The 22845-nt window shown below is 34.1% G+C and overlaps 2 long non-coding RNA genes across 2 annotated transcripts in view; one reads left to right on the forward strand and one right to left on the reverse strand.

Moving 5' to 3' along the window:
• Window positions 1–1430: 1430 nt before the first annotated feature.
• On the reverse strand, window positions 1431–9575 carry LOC138708798 (uncharacterized). Its single transcript, XR_011334772.1, has 2 exons — window positions 9095–9575; window positions 1431–3302 (listed from the first exon to the last, which is right to left on the reverse strand). It is a non-coding gene; the product is annotated as an uncharacterized lncRNA (long non-coding RNA).
• LOC138708800 (uncharacterized) overlaps window positions 6712–22845 on the forward strand; it is a 199453-nt gene continuing 183319 nt past the window's right edge. Inside the window, exon 1 of the long non-coding RNA XR_011334773.1 lies at window positions 6712–7592. This is a non-coding gene — a long non-coding RNA (uncharacterized lncRNA). The remainder of the gene's footprint in view (window positions 7593–22845) is intronic.

Here is a 22845-nt window from a genome sequence, read left to right on the forward strand (position 1 = left end):
TTTTTCCCTTGAGATTGTGTTATCAAATTTTGTTTGTTGAAGTCTAAGTATGTAGATTTAATAAATCTCTTCACAGAGTAATAAGTAGATTTAGTAACAGGTCTGTAAGTAGCAGTGCTGCCCTTCTTTGCTAAAGCATCCGCATTCTCGTTTCCCAGGATTCCACAATGGGAAAAGTGTCCTGCAAAGACCATAAAGGTTACGAGTTTGTATTAGTACTAGTATTTTATTTAATAATGCTTTAAACTGCAGAGATTGTGTCGAAATTCTATGCGACTGAGAAATAGCTACCTATTTTTGACTGAGACTGCTATCGGAGACCTGTAAATTTCAGGTTTACTGGCTTACTTCTCTCTTGGAGGAAGCCGTGCTAAGGATTTTGACATCAAATAATTTCGAGGGAAAAATTGTTCTGGGGGCAGGTATCGAACCCGGGAGCTTTGATTAAACGTACCAATGCTCTACCAACTGAGCTACCTGGGAACTCTACCAGACACTGATCCAATTTCTCCCTTTATATCCACAGACCTCAAAGTGGGCTGACAACCGTCAAGTAACCAACATTGAGTGCACACTAACTCTGTGTGAAAAATTGGATTGGTGTCTGGTAGAGTTCCCAAGTAGCTCAGTTGGTAGAGCATTGGTACGTTTAAGGGGAGGCAGAGGTGTAATTTTCGAACAAAACTGAAGAGAAAATGAAAATTTGGTTTTTTTCCATTTTTATTATCTTTATTTTTATATTCCGATGTTAGTTTTTGATTTTGTGCCCTTAAAAGTATGAAATTGAAACCAAGATAACTGTATTACTATATTATTCCCATAATAAACTAATACTTGTCATTATTTATATACCTTCTCTGAACATATAAATAAAAAAAAATATTGAAAATTTCTTACAATATGGTGCATGGAGCATTTTATATCAAACAATATAAAGTTTTATAAAATTATTAATATTTACAGAATTATTGTACTTACAAAGTTGAAACTTGGTATGTCCATTACTAATAACATACTTAGTATCCATGATCAATTTCAAACAAATCGGATAAATTTTGTGGATTTTGAAATATTCACCTCTGCCTCCCCTTAACCAAAGGTCCCAGGTTCGGTACCCGGCACTTGAACAATTTTTCCTTCGAAATTATTCAAATCAACTTTACAGGGAGTTATACCTGAAAACTTGATTTGGATTTTGACATCCTTTAAACTCTATCACCCTCGGCCAGGTTTGTACCTGCAAACATCAGATTCAGTGTTCAACATAGTAACTGAAGACCACAGAGAACAATTTAAGAAGTATCATTGCTATCTTTTTATGATGTCAGAATTGAAATGAAGTGAATGATTACCACCAACACTGGCTGTTTTAACCATAGGAATTAATTCTGGCATTCATCTAAGAGGAAGGTGACTAATTTATATAGGCCTTGTAGTTTTTATTTAAGTTCTTTAATATTGGAATAATTTTATTATACAGAGTGATTTATATAGAACTAACACATTTCTTCCTTTATTTCAAAACGAATGATGCTAGCCACAGTTTGTTATACCTCAAATGTAGAGATCTTCGGGAAATTACTAAACTCTATAGCAAATGTTGAAAATTATTTATTTATTCGGCTGGAAATTCACTTACTGACCAGTTTTTAACGTCAAATTAAGCAGGAGTTTTGATTCCCTGTCACGAGATGCTCAGATGTTTATTCTTTACTCCTTATTGTTGGCAGCTGTTTTCGACATTTTGTTTTAGTCACTGAAAATGCAGTACACATTAAATCAACGGCTCTTCCTTGTGAAGCAATACTGGATTACGAATTCAATTACAGCTACTCAAAGGGCATACCAGAGAGAATTTGGTGTTCGTAATCCCCCAGAAACACAATACTGGGACTGGTAAACAAATTGGAAACAACTGAATCTTTAAAAAAATAATTTTCATCATCATCATCATCATCATCATCGTCGTCAAGGTTTAAGCCTCCAAAGGCTTGTTCCGGTCTCATGCATTAAACATTTGTTGAGTCCATCTTTTCTTTGGTCTGCCAATGTTTCTTTTGCCTGTTGGTCTGTAATCTAATAGCAGTTTTGGAATGCGGTATTCTTCCATTCTTTCCACATGTTCCCTCCACTTAGTTCTATATTGGTGTATCTTCTCTGTTAGTTTAAAGATGCCTAATTCCTTCCTTATGTCATCGTTTCTCCTTTTGTCTAACAAAGTGTAGCCAGCTATACTCCTTAGGAATCGCATTTCAGCGGCCTCTATTTCTCTCTCTTCACTTTTTCTTAATGTCCAACTTCCGAGCCATATAGGAACATGGGCACTGCCATTACTTTATAAAATTTTAATTTAGTTTCTTCCCTAGTTCTTTGAGGTTTCTTTTTATTGTTCCACACATATATAGTTAAATTTATTAATCTTTTTTATTACATCATCATTTTAACGTATGATACACTGCAGCCTAAATAATTAAAATTGTTTACTTGTTCTATCATTTTTCCTTCTAAAATAATAATAATAATTTTGATGACAATAAATATACAGAATAAAGAATAAACATCTGCGCATCAAGTGACAGGACATCAAAACTCCTGCCTTATTTGACGTTAAAAACTAGTCATTAAGTGAATTTCCAGCCGAATAAATAAAGAATTTTCAACATTTGCTATAGAGGTTAGTAATCTCCCAAAGATACTCTACATTTGAGGTATAACAAATTGTGGCTAGCATCATTCATTTTGAAGTAAGGTTCTGTGTTCTATACAAATCATTCTGTAGTTACAGCTTTTACACAATAGCACTTAGATTTTCGTTTGAAGTACTTATGGTTGTAACTGTTTCACTGGAATTCTGTTTTATGGGTTGTGCCCCTGCAGCTGTTACCCTCATCCATTTATGAAACAGGTGGTACACTTTTCTCAGAGATGGATTTACAGATCCATCAGCAAGGTTTATATCTGCATTTTCACTGAGTTTTATCTTCATCTCGTGCACCTCACACGCTTCTATAGGAGACAGGCCATCCCTGAAGTAGCACTCGAATTCCTCTATGACCTCCTGGCTTATCCTGAGGTACTTGAGCACGCTGTCGCACTGCACGTGATGGTTGTGCTTCAGTTCCATGTGCATGACGGCACTTAGTGGAGGCTCTCTTCTCAGGTATTTGTCTTTTCTTTTTGTATTTCTGTTCAGTTTCTTCACTTTTATATCAATTTTTGCCTTACAGTCTGTTGATCGTTGCGAGTCTTTTGATTTATTTCTGTTGCTCAAGTGGCACATCCATGTTTTGTGGAATACGGACCTGTGAAAATGCAGAAATCAGTATGAAAGGAGAGATAGAGGGAGATTCACTTTAAGCTTATGTAGGCTCAATAGATAAGGTCGAATTTATCAGTGATAGGCTATCGTATTTAGTACTTAATAATAATAATAATAATAATAGTAATAATTTATTTATTTAATCCGGCAGAGCTAAGGCCAATAGGCCTTCTCTTCCGCCCAGCCAGACTCTAATTCTAATTGAATACAATTGCTTACATAGTTATTACATTAATATTTAGACCATAAAACAGCATGAAAGTAAATAATGAAAGTTGGATAAGTAATGTTAGTGTGACAATAATAAACATTGGTAAGAAATAGTTATAATAATAATAATAATAATAATAATAATAATAATAATAATAGTAGTAGTAATAATAGTAATAATAATAATAATAATAATAATAGTAGTAGTAGTAATATAATAATACTAGTAGTAGTAGTAGTAGTAATAATAGTAATAATAATAATAATAATAGTAATAATAATAATAATAATAATAATTTATTTATTTAATCCGGCAGAGCTAAGGCCAGTAGGCCTTCTCTTCCGCCCAGCCAGACTCTAATTCTAATTGAATACAATTGCTTACATAGTTATTACATTAATATCTAGACCATAAAACAACATGAAAGTAAATAATGAAAGTTGGATAAGTAATGTTAATGTGACAATAATAAACATTGGTAAGAAATAGTTATAATAATAATAATAATAATAATAGTAGTAGTAATAATAGTAATAATAATAATAATAATAATAGTAGTAATAATAATAATAATAATAATAATAGTAGTAGTAATAATAGTAATAATAATAATAATAGTAGTAATATAATAATAATAGTAGTAGTAGTAGTAGTAGTAGTAGTAGTAATAGTAATAGTAATAATAATAATAATAAGGGTAGATGGTGCGATATCGTAGTTATAAATGCTCATGCCCCTACAGAAGAGAAAGACGATCATATAAAGCATAGCTTCTTTGAGGAACTGGAACACACTCTTGATCAGTTACCTAGATATCACATGAAAATTTTATTGGGGGATTTCAATGCTAAAATAGGACGGGAGGATATTTTTAAACCAACTATTGGAAAAGAGAGCCTACACATAACTAGTAATGACAATGGAGTTAGGTTAGTCAACTTTGCCACATCAAAAAATTTAATTGTCAGAAGTACAACATTCCCCCATAAGAATGTGTATAAATATACTTGGACTTCTCCAGATGGATTGACACATAACCAGATAGTAGATCACATCTTGATAGATAAAAGAAGACATACTAGTATAGTAGACATTCGAACCTTCAGGGGGGCAGACTGTAATTCTGACCATTATTTGGTAATTGGATATATCTTGGAGCAACAGTAACAAATATAAATGATACTTGGGAGGAAATTAAACACAGAATAAATATGGGAAATGACTGTTATTATTCGGTTGAGAAGCTTTTATCATCCAGTCTGCTGTCAAAAAATCTGAAAGTTAGAATTTATAAAACAGTTATATTACCGGTTGTTCTTTATAGTTGTGAAACTTGGACTCTCACTTTGAGAGAGGAACATAGGTTAAGGGTGTTTGAGAATAAGGTGCTTAGGAAAATATTTGGGGCCAAGAGGGATGAAGTTACAGGAGAATGGAGAAAGTTACACAACACAGAACTGCACGCATTGTATTCTTCACCTGACATAATTAGGAACATTAAATCCAGACGTTTGAGATGGGCAAGACATGTAGCACGTATAGGCGAATCCAGAAATGGATATAGAGTGTTAGTTGGGAGGCCGGAGGGAAATAGACCTTTAGAGAGGCCGAGACGTAGATGGGAAGATAATATTAAAATGGATTTGAGGGAGGTGGGATATGATGGTAGATACTCGATTAATCTTGCACAGGATAGGGACCAATGGCGGGCTTATGTGAGGGCGGCAATGAACCCCCAGGTTCCTTAAAAGCCAGTAAGTAAGTAAGACTCAATAGATAGACTAGAGCAAGATAATCTCAGCAACAACAGCTTATCATGTCCAAGCAGCATTTTACATCCAAAACAGAGGCCTAGTGATCCTCAGTCATCATGTTATTACACAATTTCTTGACTCAAAATCGAACACACACTAATCCTTACAGTATTCAGTATTACATTAAGTGAAATTAAGATCTAAATCAATGGGAACCAAATTGACCTACTATCACTGAACATATTGAACCATTTCGATGGGTATAATACTCACAAAAGAGAAGTCAACAATCATTCAATCAATCAATAAAACTCCTGTATCTCCTCATGAGGAGCATAGGGCATTCACAAAGTGTCTCCATTGGACCCTATTTGTAGCCAACTTCTTCACTTCGCTCCATGTTTTCCCCTCCCTAGCAATTTCGTCCAAAACTGTTCTCTTCCATGTATTTTTTGGCCTTCCTCTTGTTCTACTACCCTGGGGGTTCCAATCCAAAGCCATTCTTTTTACTGCTCCATCTTCTTTCCTGATTGTATGCCCTATCCAATTCCACTTTCGTCTTGATTTCTATTGTGATTTCTTTCTGATTTATCTTCCATAGTTCTGAGTTTGTGATTATGAAGTCAACAAATGCAAATATTTAACAACTGAGCATAGAAGAATATAGTCCTACTACATTTGATGTAATTTATTATTCAATTATATTTCTACCAGGATGGCTGATGGAAATAGTGCCCCCCTCACTAATATTTTGATAAATATTGAAATAATAATTTAAATACACTACTAATAAGACAACAAGCTATGGAAATTTTATTACTATGTCGGCACAAGGACTGAAATAACTTTCTTTTCTTCCCCCTCCCCCCTCGTAGAGGAAGGACCCAAAGGCTTGCACTGCAGCCTGAGGCTTATTGTGCTTACCACTCCAATTCTGTTAATTATTATTGGGTAGCCAAACAGCTATGCTCTTGTACAAGTACTGCACGCCACACCGTGAACTTAACCCTGGCTATTGTATGGATGATATGTGAATTAATTATGACGAAGTGAATCTGAGGTCCATTGTTGAAAATTATCCAGCAATTATGTTTCAATTGATTGAAAGAAAACTCCAACCAGGTAATTTGTTCCAACCAAGATTTGAACTCTGGCTCGCTCGTTTCGCGGTCAGACACAGTAACCGTTACTCCACAGCAGTGGACAAATAACCCTTCAATAGAGCCCAGTTCTTCAAACTTATTGGAAAAATAATTAATATTTTAATAATATGTTATTTAACAGGATTCTTTTATATAAAAGAAAAGTATTTTGTGTCTCCCTAAAAAAAATATGAAAATCAGATCGCCCCCCCCCTGGTGTCTGTACACCCACCCCCACTCGACTGGTGTCCGTCACTCACCCACTATTGGCGGCCTGTCACCACAGTCTAGTATATACAGTCACGAAGCTTGAGTTGTTGAGGGTACTAGGAACAATAGACTGTGCAGGTACTATTTCGCATTTTCTGTGATGAGGCGATATTAGCGATCCTAGTGGTTGGCAACTATCTATGGATGCATATTCCCTACGTATTGACCTTCGTGACTATATAATACACTACGTATAAAAAATGACATCCGGAACCAACCAAGTAACAGAACTACTTTCTTAACTCGCGGAAAATGAGACAGAACGAAGAGTCTGAATTTGTATGTGAAATTTGTGCCATCGGATCATGTAAAATACCGATACATACGCGTAGACGATCAGTGTATTTTGCAGATAACATTTTGGAACAGGAAAAGTGCTATTCTTTGAAAACTGTCACGATCGACAATTTTATTATAGTTTATTGTACATGTATAGGCTAAGTAAACGTTTACGGTAACAGAAACGTGCTTTATATTTTGCTCTGTCTGCATTAAAAAAAATGTTACTTTTACTTCCCTATATTTAGAATGTCGAATTATAAAGTGGCATTTTGTTTTGTGATAATAAGTATTGGAATTACATATTACATAACGTAAGAGAATGAAGTAAATTCATTGGCATATCCATCTTCTAGTGTAGTCTATAGTTCAGTCTATCGTTACGCGTATTTTCATTCATATTTTCGTATTTGCTTTCGCATAAGCGTCTATACGGGCTGTTGGTACTAGTGGATTGTTTTCGAAATGTTGCACGTCATTTAAGAAGAATGTCAAAGTTGTAAACGACGTATGGTGGAATTGTGCGATGCTGTGATGTGTTTAAGAAGAGTTAGTGTTTTCGTTGGAGCCTACAACAACAACACCGAGGTTTAATTCTGGGAAGGAGATTAGAAATAGTGAGTATGATATTTTAATATTTGCATGGGCATTTTATAATAACAGTTTTAACATATTCGTTAAGGTTAGGAAGGAATGTTAGATTGTGTGAAGCATAGGCCTATATTTGGGAGTCCAAATTGATTAATTTACAAGGTCGTACACTATTTCAGACAAGGATTTCACAATTAAATGTTTATATTTATTTATTTGTTGATGTATTGAGCAACAAGAATGCTGCAATAGACGTAAGAGAAATTAATCAAAATGAAATAACACGATGCATTCACAATACAGTTAAGAATGTTCAGGATTACAGATATTAAGTTGACATTACAGATTTTACATTTAGTAGTTCAAATTGAAACAGTGTTACTAAAGTACAGCTGTCTATACGTATACATCAGTGCTGTCATGGTAATTTTTCTCTTGGTCATACGCCCCACCCCTTGAAATATATTTTACTCTCCTCTCTCTATCTCTCCGACTGTCATTTAATGACTTTTTTTAACATTAAAAAAGAAGTAAAGAAATTGCTTTGCTTTACATTTTAATTGTACAACAAGCTTGATTCAAAGAATACACCATGTAGCCCCACCGTAGATGCACACTTGTCTCGATGAATCTTGGAGTGTGTATTTGCAGCACTTCTTGTTTTTCAACCATTATTTTATATAATTCTGGATTCCAGTGCTGCAGAGGTGGACAATTTTTGTTTATGAACATCAAACAAAATACATTAGTAACAGCAAGAGATGATCAAAGATCTGTACAGATCTCCGAGTACGAAACGTAGGTACCCATATGTCGTATGGTTCTGTACAGACAAAATTTTATTTTCCCCATACCGGTACGATCAATTAAAAAAATTGTAGGTTCCCATACGATGTATGGCCCCATATGGTCTCCATGACAGCACTGGTATACATGTGAGTCAAGATATTCATTTACACTATAGAAAGGATTGTGAATCACCATAGATTAATTACAGATTCAAATCTCAAATAATGTAGTTTGTGTGCGTCTAATGTAACGTGTCAAAGGATGTTACGGCAATAGAATTAAACAATTTTTTTCTATTTAGTTAGTATAACATTTCGTTCATGTCTGAACGAAAACCAGATAGCTTACTGAGGTGGAATATCGCTTAATTAGAAAAAAAAAAAAAAAAAACACTGAGAATAAGACTAGACTACACACGGTTATAGCGACTTATTCTTGAGTGTTTTTTTTTTTCGAACAATATTAGTCATGATGTTCGTGCCATAATTAGAGCATCTAGAATACAGGGATTTCGTTGTCTTATGACATTTGGTTCCAAGAGCCTTTTAAACACTGCATGTTGTGTATATTTTGTATTATGTAATACGTACCACTACCAAGTTATCCAAATTGTGACAATAAATTTCATTCCTGTTCAACTCTGCCGTGCCTCTATAATTCTAGTCGTTACGCTTCCTTTCTGGTAATGTTGTTAATAGGCCTACTTCAAATAAAAAAAAAAACACTTGTAAAACCGTACCTAAATGGAGTAGTCATTACTTTAGCCACAATCCATTTCGTTCTGCTTTTCGATTCATACGCTTTTAGCCATCGTTCGCAGTCTTCTTTGTTTTGAAGGTTAGCTCGAACTGTAATGCATTTCTTACTAATATTTGGATCTTTATCATCAATATCGTATATATATTCGTTCGGAAAGTCGTCTAATGAAAATTCCATATCCATTTCACTTTCCATTGCGCTTAAGATTGCGTCAAAACCATCAATTGTTAGGTTTATTCTACATATCATTTTAGTGAACATAAAAGTAAAACCAGAGGCGCCATATTAAAATAACACATGCTATGACAGAAAGCAGTCTATTCGACACCATTATGTCCAACGCGATTCTTGAAAACCCGCTGTACACCAGTACAGAAGTCACTAAATTGATACATTAGCAATGTAAAGAGAGATTATTTTTCTGCTGTGTGAGTTAAAAAAGTTTCTAAATCTCTATATAAATAATAAAAAATGTAATAAATTTTACTCGCTAGTCGCTAAACTAACACGCAAAAAATACACCAGATCTAGCTGTAATATCGCTGCATTGACAACCCTGGTTAACACAGAAAAAAATGATGCGGTTCGCATCAGCTGTCTGACAATGATATTGACTAGCAACGCAGGACTATAAAAAAAAAAAAAAAAAAAAAAATACACGATTCATCTTGTCAATGCTGCGTTCAATTTTCCATGCGGTTACGGATGCAATCTGGGAAGAATATTGAAAGAATCAAGTTTGAAACGCGCGTTCAATTAAGATGCATGAAGATTTTGTGTCTATATGGTACGCCGTTTTGAACGTCATATTCACTACGTAAATACAAAATACAGAGTGGAAGTAGAAAGTAAATAGCCTTGCAGATTTCCAGAGTGAATATCTCAAGTTGCATGTAAAAAAAAAAATAATAATAAAATAAATAAATATCATAACATACTGGTGGAAAGTTCGTTTTTTTTTTTTCAGAAAAAATTTCCCAAATGTTTAACAGTCTCTTATTCGGTAACAATTGCGAGTAGGATCGTGATTCTTGTCCATATCGATAGGAAACCTAATAAAGAATAATTTATCCATCTGCGTATTTCAATAGCGTGGACGGTTTTCGTGTAAATTTAATTTTAAAAACCCTTAAATTCAAGCCATTGCACGAAGCGAGCAAATGGCAACGTCTTGGCAGCTTACGTACGGAGATTCGGCGAGTTCGTTGACCTCTTATAGGCCTATCTGTATCACGAGTGAAGTGTATTAGCGACGATGTTGCCGGACTGCTGTAACTTCAAACTTAATTTTCTAATTAACCGTGAATTTAATCACAAAATGTAATTTGGGTTTTCTACTCATTTACGTGCACCCTATCGTCCCTTTCAATCTCCAAGGTTATTTCACTTCCATTCTGTATATTAATTAATATTAAATATCAATCTTGCATTCATTGCTTGAATGCGTAAAGTTGGAAGAAAAGTTGAACCGTGTAATGCACCTTTACGTGTCCTAGCGCCTGCTGCCCGCGAATGATTTCAAGGTCATAAAATGCGCATGCTTTTGACATCACTGACAAGATATATGAGCCTTTGAGAGCAGAAGTGGTGTAAGTCAAAATTGGATAATGAGGTTTAAAGTAAAAATTCTGTAAAATACAGCGCAAAGTAGCAATTAATATGTTCTTCGTACTGTCCAATGACTACTAATAGTTTAAATAAATTGAATATTAATTGCTACTTTGCGCTCTATTTTACAGAATGTTTACTTTAATCCTCATTACCCATTTTTGACTTACACCACTTCTGCTCTCAACGGCTCATATGTAGATCTTTGAAATTTATGTAAGCTATATTTCACTTTAGTTGCGTGAACATAATCTTTCGTTGCAATGAAACGTTTCGCGTTAAGTACAGACTTAACAGTATTCATTAGTGGTGCGAATTTGAAATAGTTTATAATAATGTTGTATATTATCTTGTGCCTGATCACTATTTAATTCATTTTGCACTTCACAGTGTTTCGAATATGCAGGATTTTTTCAAGACACTCTTCAGTTTTAGTTAACCCTTTTATTGTTATTAACAGCCGGTCGTATAGGTCCGTATTCATAGACATTTTTAGCGCGGGCTTCCGGTGGATGATCAGCGTTTTTCGTATTCATAAACCAGTGTTAGCGATAGGATATGATTTGAATTCTGTACAAGTAACCAGTGGATAGCCGGGGCTAGCTTAGTACGCTCGTAGCGCGTGCTGCGAAATGTCTATGAATATGGCCCATAGAATTTAAAATTCTTTTATAACACGAGGGTAAATATTGTGTATGCATGGTTGTTGGAGTCGGTAATTTTCTAGACGTGTACTTTTCAGTCGAGTGTTTAGAGTGTGAATTCTCAAGTTTGTGGAACGAAGCATTGACACATATCAATAGAGACGGGAATTCCATGCAAATGCATGTTTTTATAGGAACATAGAACATAGCTCAAACTTAGTACTTATCCATTTCATTACTTTCCGGTTCCAAATATGTGTACTTTTTTCGTGCATATTTGCATGTTTTGGCCTTTTTGGGGCTAAAAACATGCATAATGCATATTTAAGAAATTTTTAGCTTAATAATGCATATAATAGGCTATACATTATATTCAGTTCAAATGCATGTTTTAATGGTTTTGAGTGGACACCTCAGTTTCTCGATTTTTATGTCCCTTATTTTAGCTTCAGGAATCAGGACTGAAGAAGGAAAAGAAAGAATTACATAACAGAAAAATGAAATAAAATATTAAGATTTCACAGTGAGATGTTACAAGACGTTTACGTGGATTTATTACGTTGGATATTTTGAGACTAGAGAGAGGAAATACAGAAGGTTCAAGGAAACTGCCGACAAATAATTTAGGTGAAAAGCACCCTCTTTCAGGGAGGTTGTAAATTCTCTTCCTTTTCCAGTAGTAGTACAGCAATTTAAGTGTGCTTATATTCGTCAGGCTCATGTTAGTAGATTTACTGGCATGTAAAAGAACTCCTGCGGGACAAAATTCCGGCACACCGGCGACGCTGATATAACCTCGGCAGTTGCGAGCGTCGTTAAATAAACCATAAGTTAATTTAATTTTTAAGGGTTCCAGAAGTGTACTCATTGCACAGTGGATTAAAGGAAAGGATTTTAATATATCAGGTGGGGATGTTGTATTCTGCGATTTTTGCAGTAAAGATTTAAGCACCACTATTCTGTTTCAGAATATTTTCTATGGCAGTTGTTCTTTGAAGGAAAAAAATACAAAACTTATTTAAAATATTTAATTAAAGTACGATGTCCTTTTTTGAAACGTATCTAATTAACCGTAAGGTCTATTATAAGATAGAATGTACTAAAAAATTTCAGGTTGACTAGCATGTCGCATCTGCTTTACATATTGAAAGAATATAAAAAAAGGGAAGAATCTGCAAAAATTCCATAGATCCCTCAATTATGCCCGTGGGAAAATGGGTGTAGCGACGAAAAACAAAGTTTACAGGTTCATACATGCGAACCCGGACTACGGATTCTTTCGTTCAATGAAGAAGGTTATTTGTGACGAAAATTTGAATGAAGAATTTGACCTGACATCACAAATATGTTCATTCAAGTTTGCACCTATAATTTCTTGCGATGTAGAGAGGTCATTCTCTGCTACAAAAACATATTGACTGACAACCGCAGGAACCTTACAGAAACAAATTTAGAAATAATGTTAGGCTGTTAACTGTCCCCCCCCCCAAAAAAAAAAGACATTTGGAACAAAAATGAAAGTGCATATTTTAATGTATTTTTCGCTTGATCTTGCATGTTTCATAGTTTGGTAGCGGATGAATGCATGCATATTTTGGGATTTTATAGTGCATGAAATTCTCGTTTCTAATCTTAATGTTCTGGTCTCTTAAAGTGACTGAGGATATTAGGAATTAAATCAGTGGCTATGATACGTTTTATATGAAACAATTTTTTTTCTCTAAAAGGAAGCAAAAAGATCAAAATTGTATTAATATTTTTTGTTTGGAATATCTCAAAGAATAACCCCCTGAAATTAATGTAATTTCTTACGGTTCACTCTATATATTTAAAGTAATTGTTATTGAATTTACTTCGCAATTGAAAGCGTACTTCAATAAAACACAAATAAAATAATTGTAACGACAAATATCGAAGTAGAGCAATTTGGAGATGTTCTTTTGTTGCTGTTGCTAAGCGAATCGGAAAAGTAAACACGTTCTCTTGAGCTCATACCATTATGGACTCTCCATTATCACAATTTCGCTTACTGTGAGAAGACAGTATAGAATTCGACATGTATCGCAATTGCAAAAGAGTGAATGTATGTAAGCCTTATATCAAGAAGTATAATATTCTCTTTTGGCTGAAGCCTCTCTATTTGGTGTCAAAATTTGTTGGTGTGGCACCGTTTACATTATCTTTGCGTTCTGTGACTGGAACAAAAGACGTCAAGAAGAGCGAATTCGTTGATATAATCTGGCCATTGTTTATAGCTTCTGTCATTGCAATTGATTTTATTTATTACCTTTTGAGTTTGCATTTAGGAAGGAATGTATCTCCAGGATACGTTGCAAGTATATTTAGCGTTCCCTTGAATTTTGTTACAGCGTTGTCAGCTATTTTTATATCCCTAGCAAACAGGCATAGAATTGTGAAGCTTGTTCAGATGATGTGCCATATTGATTCAACGCTTTTGCTTGGAAAATGTTCAGATGTTTACAGGAAATCGCGTTTTTACCTAGGAGTGCAATTATGCGTTTTATTTTCAGTGTGCTTTCCGTTTCTTTGTTACGATTCCTATTTTTGGGGATCGCAATCTACAAGTAATTATACATACGAAGTAGTTTGTCGATTTTGTTGTGTGGTGAATTGGGTTATGATTATTCAATTTATGAATGTGATGCAATTCTTAAAGCATAGATTATGGTTATTAAATCAGCAGCTAGCAGTGACATCGCCAACGGCAGACTACTCGGAACACGGACAAAATGGAACACTTAACTCCAGTTCTAAATTTTATGGTTTGTCTGATATTGAGAGACCTTCATTGGAACGCAAAGGTGTAAGAAATATTTATCCATCTAGGAAAATCGAGTATACTTTTGAGAAAGGAAAAAAGCTTAATAAAGGACATAACAATGAAGATATTTGTGTAACCAAGAAACTAAGAAAACTGCACACTTTGACACGGTATATAAAACGTTCTAAGCCGATACCTCTGCCAGTATTGAAAGAATATTCAAAAGCTGGAAACAATTCCTTATCAGTAGTATCTCACATTTTTTCTGATTGCACTTTGAAAACATCATTACCGACATCGTCTCATATTATTAGAATGAGACAGATCTATAAATATATCTATGAGACAACAAAACTTGTAAATACAATATACGGACTTCAGATTCTTTTAGATTTAACATCTTGTTTTACTGGAACGGTGTCCAACAGCTATGCCTTGTTTGATCAAATAATAAGAAATACTGTCAGAGGCGATAATTCACGTAATCTTGAGACAATATCGCACACATATTGGCTTATTATGTTCCTTGCAAACGCTGCAGCTGTAACTACATGTAGTCACATGGCCACCTTGGAATGCAGAAGAACCATGGATATAATACAAAGCCTCCTGTTGCATGTTCCTGTTAGAAGAGTCGTTTTGAAGCAGCTACAACTTTTTTCAGACCAAGTTTCTAACAACAAAATTGAAGTTGCAGCTCTGGGATTCTTTCCAGTGAACTTACCGCTTATGTACACGTTTTTAGCTTCTGCCGCAATGTATATAATAATTCTCGTGCAATTTAAGTTGAATTGACTGATAATTAATAAGATTCTCCTATATCGACATTGAGTTAGTACTAAGTGTCGTATTCATAGTCGAGACTTTGGACCAAAGTTGACTTTGGAAAGTACAAAGTCACTATTTTCCTATTCACAGATGACACTTTGACGAAAGTAAACTTCGATCGTGACTTTACTTCGAAGTCGCCGAAAATCTAGACTTTGACTTTGACTTTCGTTCGTGGACATAAGAAAAATGGCTGATATTTGGGAAATTGTTATATTTGCCGAGAAAATTGATAACATCCAGGAAATTATTGAAGCTCGTCATGTTTCTCGGCGTATTATTAGACATGTACAAAATTCTATTAAATTTTTATAGATATGAATTCAAATCAAGATACAGATTTGAAAATGGACCGTATTAAATAATATCTACGATTCAACATGCACTGATGAATAATAGAATAATAAAAAAGGATTACCTGTTCCATTAATAATACTCTTATTTCACTTCGATATTGCTCTATCGGTATAAGGATTAATGGTTTACTATTGATTTTGTATATTTAATTGTATTCTTCATACGTCTTTACCAGTTCTAGCAGCACGTCTCTTTCATTATCTGTCATTGGTGGCATCTTCTTATCTTTCACGTCTTCACAATTATTTTACATTGAAATAATAATATAATACTGCAACAATCGCTTAACGTCTGCCGATGTTCAATTGTTTCACTGATTTGAGACTCAAAAAATGGCTTTTATTGTGGCAATGCCTACTCTACTACAGCTATTCATTAATTTAATTCGTTTAGAAGGCCATGATTGTGATTGTCAACATTCATAAAAGATCGTCAAATCTCGACTTACCGAAGTGAAAGTCAAATTCTCAGAAGTAGTGTCTATGAATAGGACTTTTAACAAAGTTAAACTTTACTATGAAAGTCGACTTGGGAAGTCTTCAAAGTTCCGTTTATGAATACGACTCTAAGGCCCGGTTGCAGAAACACCGATCAAAATATGATTGGCAATCAAGGAGGGTTTGATTGGCCATCAGTTCTATTTCTGTTGCAGAAAGAACAATCAGTGTTTGATCGGAGATCAGTCTTCCATCAGATTTGACCAACAGATTTTTGCTGGTTAAGTCACTGATCATCGATCAAGTAGGCTATTTATGTTGTTCTGTTTTTAATGCAGTTACTGTAATTATATAGTAAATAGTTATAGCGTAACAATATTGTTTTCGACATAATGGATTCTTCTGATGAAGAAATTTTGGATTGAAAAAAAAAATTATTAAGAAGAAGGCGTTTCCGTGATACACATGAATTGTTTTTATGTATAATGACAGAGAATTTGAGCAAAGATTTAGGTTAAGTAAGGATTCGTGTGTTTTGTTACTTTCAAAAATTGAAACAAATATATGCAGACAGACAAATCGAAACCTTCCACTTTCTCCTATGAACCAAGTTCTATAATGCAGAGATTTTATGCTGTTGGAATTTTTCAGGCGGTCTTGGGTTATCTTGTTAGGGTTCACAAATCAACTATTTGCCCAGTAGTTAGGAATGTTACATACAAAATTGCTTTGTTATGGCAGGGTCTCATAAATCCCCAAACTTCAGACAGGGAACGATTTGAAATCCAGAGAGAATTTTCAGCCATGTCAGGATTTCCAAGAGTAGCCTAATATTGGTTGTATAGACTGCTCACATCCCCAGCCAATCATCTGGTTGAAATGATGCCGAACTTTATCGAAATAGAAAAGGTTTCTTTTCTGTGGATATACAGGCAATATGTAGTCTATACCATCATTGAAATTCTGGAATGTTCTAGCCCGTTGGCAGGGTTCTACACATGACAACACAATATTTTTAATGAGTAGGTTACGAGCTCCATTTGTAAACAGAGAGATGAGAAATGGAATTATTTTGGGCTATGGAGGCTATGCATATTCCAATTTCTTATCGACTCTCCTAGCAAATCCCACAACAGAAGCCCCCTCACGTTTATTTTTGTTTCACATATTGTAGTCTATATACAAATAGAATCCGCCTGTTTCCTTTCTACAAAAAGCAACAAAACAGTTAAACATTCACTTGAACATTCACTTGTTTTCCTAGTCACCGCCCACTTGATGCATTCGTTTCGCGACTTTTAAAGAGCATCAAATTGGCTATGGTTGCTAAATAGCGCTGTTGTCAAATGTATTTCTTTCTCAAATCAGCAATTAGTAAATTGAGACAAATTGATTGGAGATTCACGTTTGTGCAACACAATGAACAATCAAATAAATCAGACATCAACTGATTGGCGATCAGGGACTGATTTGATTTGTGTTTCTGCAACCGGGCCTAAGTGTCGTATTCATAGACGAGACTTTGGACCAAAGTTGACTTTGGAAAGTACAAAGTCACTATTTTCCTATTCACAGACGACACTTTGACGAAAGTAAACTTCAATGGTGACTTTACTTCGAAGTCGCCGAAAATCTAGACTTTGACTTTCGTTCGTGGACATAAGGAAAATGGCTGATATTTGGATAATTGTTGAATTTGCCGTGAATATTGAAGATATCTAGGAGATTACTAAAGCTGCCCATGTTCCTTAGCGTATTATTAGATATAGATAATAAATTCAAATCAAGGTACAGATTTGATAAACAGACAGTATTAAATATCTTTGTCATGTTTCAACTTTTATTGATAAATAATTTAATCAAAAAGGATTATCTGTTCCACTAATAAATAATACAATTTATTTAATCGCGATTTTACGCTACAGCTACCGGTAAGGATTGATAGCTTAATGTTGATTTTGACTATTTAATTCTAAGGTTATACTCCTATAATCCTTCTGTCGTCATAATGTTTTCTGCATATTGATTTCAAATAATTTTTAAGTAGCCTAGTTTCTACAGATATGCAGGAAATAACTCTGCCAACTGACAGCAGGATAATATGTCTCTTTCATAGTCTGTCATTGATGGCATCTCCTTATCTTCCATACCTTCACAACAAAATTATTTTACAATGAAATAATTTGAGAGCTTAATGTGAAACTAATGTAACTATAATCGATATTTTATTCACAACAAAATTCTTAACAGGCAATACTACTTCATATGAAGTTTACCATCATGTTTTGTAGTTACGAACTGTGTTATATACAAGACTGTTCGAACTGAGTTACGATTTTTTGTGGCCAAGTAGAAGAACAAATTATTATCGATTGGTGTAAAGTACTGAAAATGTCAATTTTTGTACTTACGTTAGTTTCACACTAAATCCTTGAATAATTCTGTGGTGTTCGGGTAAAGGGGGATAAGTAATTTTTTTGTCCAGGTGGAATTTTGTTCCCCAGATGAACACACAAGTTAAATTGTACAAGTGGGTGTGCAAAAATCAAAGAATACTTGCAGTTGATGTGTTTTATTTGTGTAGAAAATTATTTGTAATAAGGGTTCCAAGTTTAATTTTCATTTATCTCCGACCTCATTTTTATGACTTATCTTCCTTTACCCAAACACCACAGAATTATTCCTATGTAAAGCTGCAAGAACTGTTAACAATCGCTTAACATGTATCGATGTTCAATTGTTTCATTTATTTGTGACTCAAAAGATGGCTTTGATTGTGGCAATGCCTACTCTATTTCAACTATTTATTAATTTAAATCGTTTAGAAGGCAGTGATTGTGATTGCCAACTTTAGAACAAGATCGTCAAATCTCGACTTACCAAAGTCAAAGTGAAAGTCTCAGAAGTATTGTCTATGAATAGGACTTTTAACAAAGTTAAACTTTACTACAAAAGTCGACTTTGGGAAGTCTTCATTCAAAGTCTTGTTTATGAATTCGGCAGTAACAATAACTTACAAAGAAAAGAAGACATCTGTCTGACAAACCAGGTGACCATTCGGATCCAAATTATTGTTGTTGTTTTCTAATGCCAGGCGTTTGACAATGAAGTCATTTGACCTCTTGCACTCTACTTTTTTTCAAGGATATTGTCATGGTCAGCCACTGAACCACAGATTTTGAGGTGTTCCGAATCCATTTCTTGGTTTGAGTTGCACGATGGGCAGTTAGGGGACTGATATATTCCAATTCTATGCAGGTGCTTGGCCAAACAGTCATGGCGTGTTGCCAATCTAAATTCAGCTACAGACGATTTCGTGGTAAATCGGGAATTAACTGTAGATTATGAGGATACAAATTTCAATACAATATATGAATTTAATTGAACTAATGAATATGAAAATGGTACTAATTTGGAAACTAACATTACTATTAAGTAGTACTATAAAACAGCAACGAAATTCCGATACAATAATAACATTAATACGTAGAATAGAAATTAAATTAATTAATTAAAACAGTTTATCTGTGAATACTATTTTTTTACGAATGTCTAAAGATAACAAATGACGAAGAGTCAACAGTTTCGAGTTGAGATTATGTTCAAAGGAAACAATTTCTATCATTTTTAGCGTCTTAGATTATAATAGTGATATGCGTTACAAGAGCGGTATGTTGAAGTTTTCATGTTCGAGGAAAAGTTTGAAAAAGCGAAACGTAGTTGAGATTTTTTAATTTCCGAGAATTGAAAGAAAACATACCGCTCGTGTATCGTACATTATTTTGTGCGAAGATCGTTTATTACATACCTGAAAGACGAATTTCTAATTAGTTGCAATGAAATCTCCATCTTGGTTTCTGTTCAATGACGGCAAATTTGCAAAAGAAAAATATCTATCTTCAACATTGTTGCTTTAAAATGTTTTCTATGTTTACTATACTCCAGCAGGCCGTGATATACGTCTGTCTTCCCCCCCCCCCCCAGTCTATAAATGCGAACTTAAAACAAAAGGTAAGGTTATGTAATGATTTAGAGTTTACTTAATTTTTGCAAATATTTAAAAACAATAATTAACAGTGCAATTTAGGTGAAATTGCAGTGGTAAGTTTCCAATTTATAATTATTACTATATTGAACGTCTCTAAAATAATATGTTAAAAGCCTAAAGCACTAAAATCAATATGTCACTTAAGCGGTAAGAAGAGGGAAATTGTTATGTGTGTTAGGGTGGGAATACTGAATGTGGAATTTTAGACCTTCCGCGGATTGGTTTTGTGCGGAAACCAAGCAAATACGCACGATCTCGCACAAAATTGTATTATTACACGTCATAGAAATGCACGCCTATTTCGTAGCACGAAGAAATTGAAACTTTTTCATAGGGTTGTGTTGGCAAACTCCCACAGGATGATTTACGAATAAATGTGTTATGATTTTTAAGCCATTCGGACTAGAAAAGTTTATATGGACATGGATCCGATTCTGAACGATGACGTAAACTATTATAATTTTTTCTTCAAGAATAGTTACTGTTTGTTAGTCTAAATTATGTTTACAGTGATAACTACAAAATTTACAGTTCGTGTTTACAGATACTTACTATCTAGGTACCTAGTGTTCTTGAAGTAACAGTCTTAGTTAAATAGAATTTTCAAAGTACCAACCTTCGCTTCAACACTCTGTAGTACACGTTGCTCTAGCACGTTCCTTGTGACTTCCTTGTGTATGTCGCGACGTCAAGTAGTACGTCTTTTATTTTCAGTTTTTTTTTTGGTTTTATTACTCAAACTGCTCAAAGTTTATGTTTTAAGGTTATGACCTTCCTTCGTGAATCACCCTGTATATGATTCTGAAATCGCATGGCAAGCGGTCAAAATAAATGATGTAAACTCGATTTTTAAAAACACTATTGAGAAATAAATTGGTCAGAAGTATGAAGTATTAGGGTAATGAAGCAAAGTCAAGACGCGAGCGATTCTCATTTTTTTTTTCCGCTCTGGAAAGATGTGCTTTAACTTTAGATGACAAGTAAGATTCGATAAATTTCTATTGTGTTGGAAATTCTGTGAAACATTCCAAAACCCGTGGGTAAAATTAATTAATATTTGTTTTGTAAGAACTTTAATCACATGGAGAGCACAAGAGAGCGTTGATGATATATGAGCAACCATTAGAGGAATCGATCTCGTTTTTTACTTCTGTGAAAGGCCACTTCTGTTATACGAATTTCAGACATTTAATCGGTTCTTCGCTGAGTAGATTACTTCAGTATTGTTGTTCAAGTGACTGAAAATTATTGTAGACTTAATAATTAGTTTTAGCCTATTTCATATACAATCAAGGAGAGTACACATCTAAGACCAGACACTGTATGTGAGCTTCCTGAACATAACATTTTGTGTCAGAAAATTTTAAGATATAGCATACAAATGATAATTCGTAATTTTATTCTTGGTTTTCATTTGTTTGATGTTGCGGTCAGCGCAATTTAAATACGATTTTAAGCACTATTGAAATATCGAGTTGCATTTTTTTTAGGTTGCTATGGAGACCTTATTTGTAAATAAATTAATGAGTGACTTAATTTGTGTCTTTTATGTGAACAATTAGTATTATATTTTTCTGTTTTCCGAGTTTCGGACATTAAATCTCAAATGTTAAATGTTAACATAGGTAAGGATACAAGAAGAAAACTCTTACTCTGTCGGTTCGATATTATATCCTATATTTAATGTTATATCTTGAATGAAATAATCATTTTAAGTGTTGGATCACGACGATAACAATGTGAAGACTTAAGATGTGAAAGTTTTTCCTGTAGAAATCCACATGTAACTACGTAGTATATAATATATTATATTCCATTATACCGAAACGACTATAAAAAAGCAAGGGGAAATGTACAAGATCTTTATTTTGTCAAGTTTGTTATCATTAGCATAATATCAAACAAAAATATTGGAGTATGAAGGAAGATATCGATTGAAACATGCGGATATTGTTTGTGAACACGTCAGATACGGAAATTGGCATGAGAACTCATTTCAATAGTGCACTGTTGTACAATTGTAGCAAATTTAAGTAATATCCATTTATTTTAAAATCGACCGGTCAAAGTTAGTAAACTTGGGACTTTGACGTATTTTTTGAGATAAATTGAACATGCACAAAGACAAGAAAAGAAGACTGACAATTTATTCTGTGATTAAACCACTGTATTTTGTGTCTAAACTCTTTGGTCTCATTACTTTTTCAATTTCTCGAAATACTTCTAGTGATGAAGAAACAATAGAATGCACAGTTTTGGGGAATGTAGATGGCATAGCTTGGTCTGCCATTGTTGCGTGTATTACAATCTTAGCGTTTCTGTACAATGTTACGTGTATTTTCAATCATTCTAACCATTCTACAGAAGACGCAATAGAAGCGGGATTTTCGTTCCGAACTTCTTTCTTAACATCATTTTTATCCATATTATTTGGAATATTTGTTAACAGACGAAAATCTTCACAGCTTATGAAACAAATTGTGTTGATTGATGAAGAACTTGTGAAAGATAGAATCCCGCATTTATATAAAAAGTCAAAGATTATTATTTTGTTTCAGTGTTTTGCGATTTTATTCCTGTGTGTACTTCTTTTCTGCTACGATGTGATCGTGTTGATCAGGGGAATTAGTAAATCTTTATTATTTGAACTAGTGCTTCACGTTTCTCAGATCATTAACCTGATCGTAGATGTGCATTTCATTAATCTAGTTTTCTACATCAAACATCGTTTATCATTGGTCAACAAGGCTTTCGTTTCAATTGAATTAAATAACTCACGAGTCACCGATTTATCTGACAGATCTGTGAAATGGAAACTGTCTCAACCAATAGAACAGGGAGAACAGCTGATGATTGAAGATTATGATGATTATTCCAAAAAGATCACCAGTATCACAAGGAAGTCTTGTGATGTGGGCGTACAACATTTCATGTCGATTCATTCTTTACGACGTATTTATTTTAATATATACGAAACTACTAAGCTGATCAGTTCAATGTATGGACCCCATATGTTAGTTGAGGCGG

Source organism: Periplaneta americana, chromosome 11 (assembly GCF_040183065.1).
Source record: "Periplaneta americana isolate PAMFEO1 chromosome 11, P.americana_PAMFEO1_priV1, whole genome shotgun sequence".
Classification (NCBI taxonomy): domain Eukaryota; kingdom Metazoa; phylum Arthropoda; class Insecta; order Blattodea; family Blattidae; genus Periplaneta; species Periplaneta americana.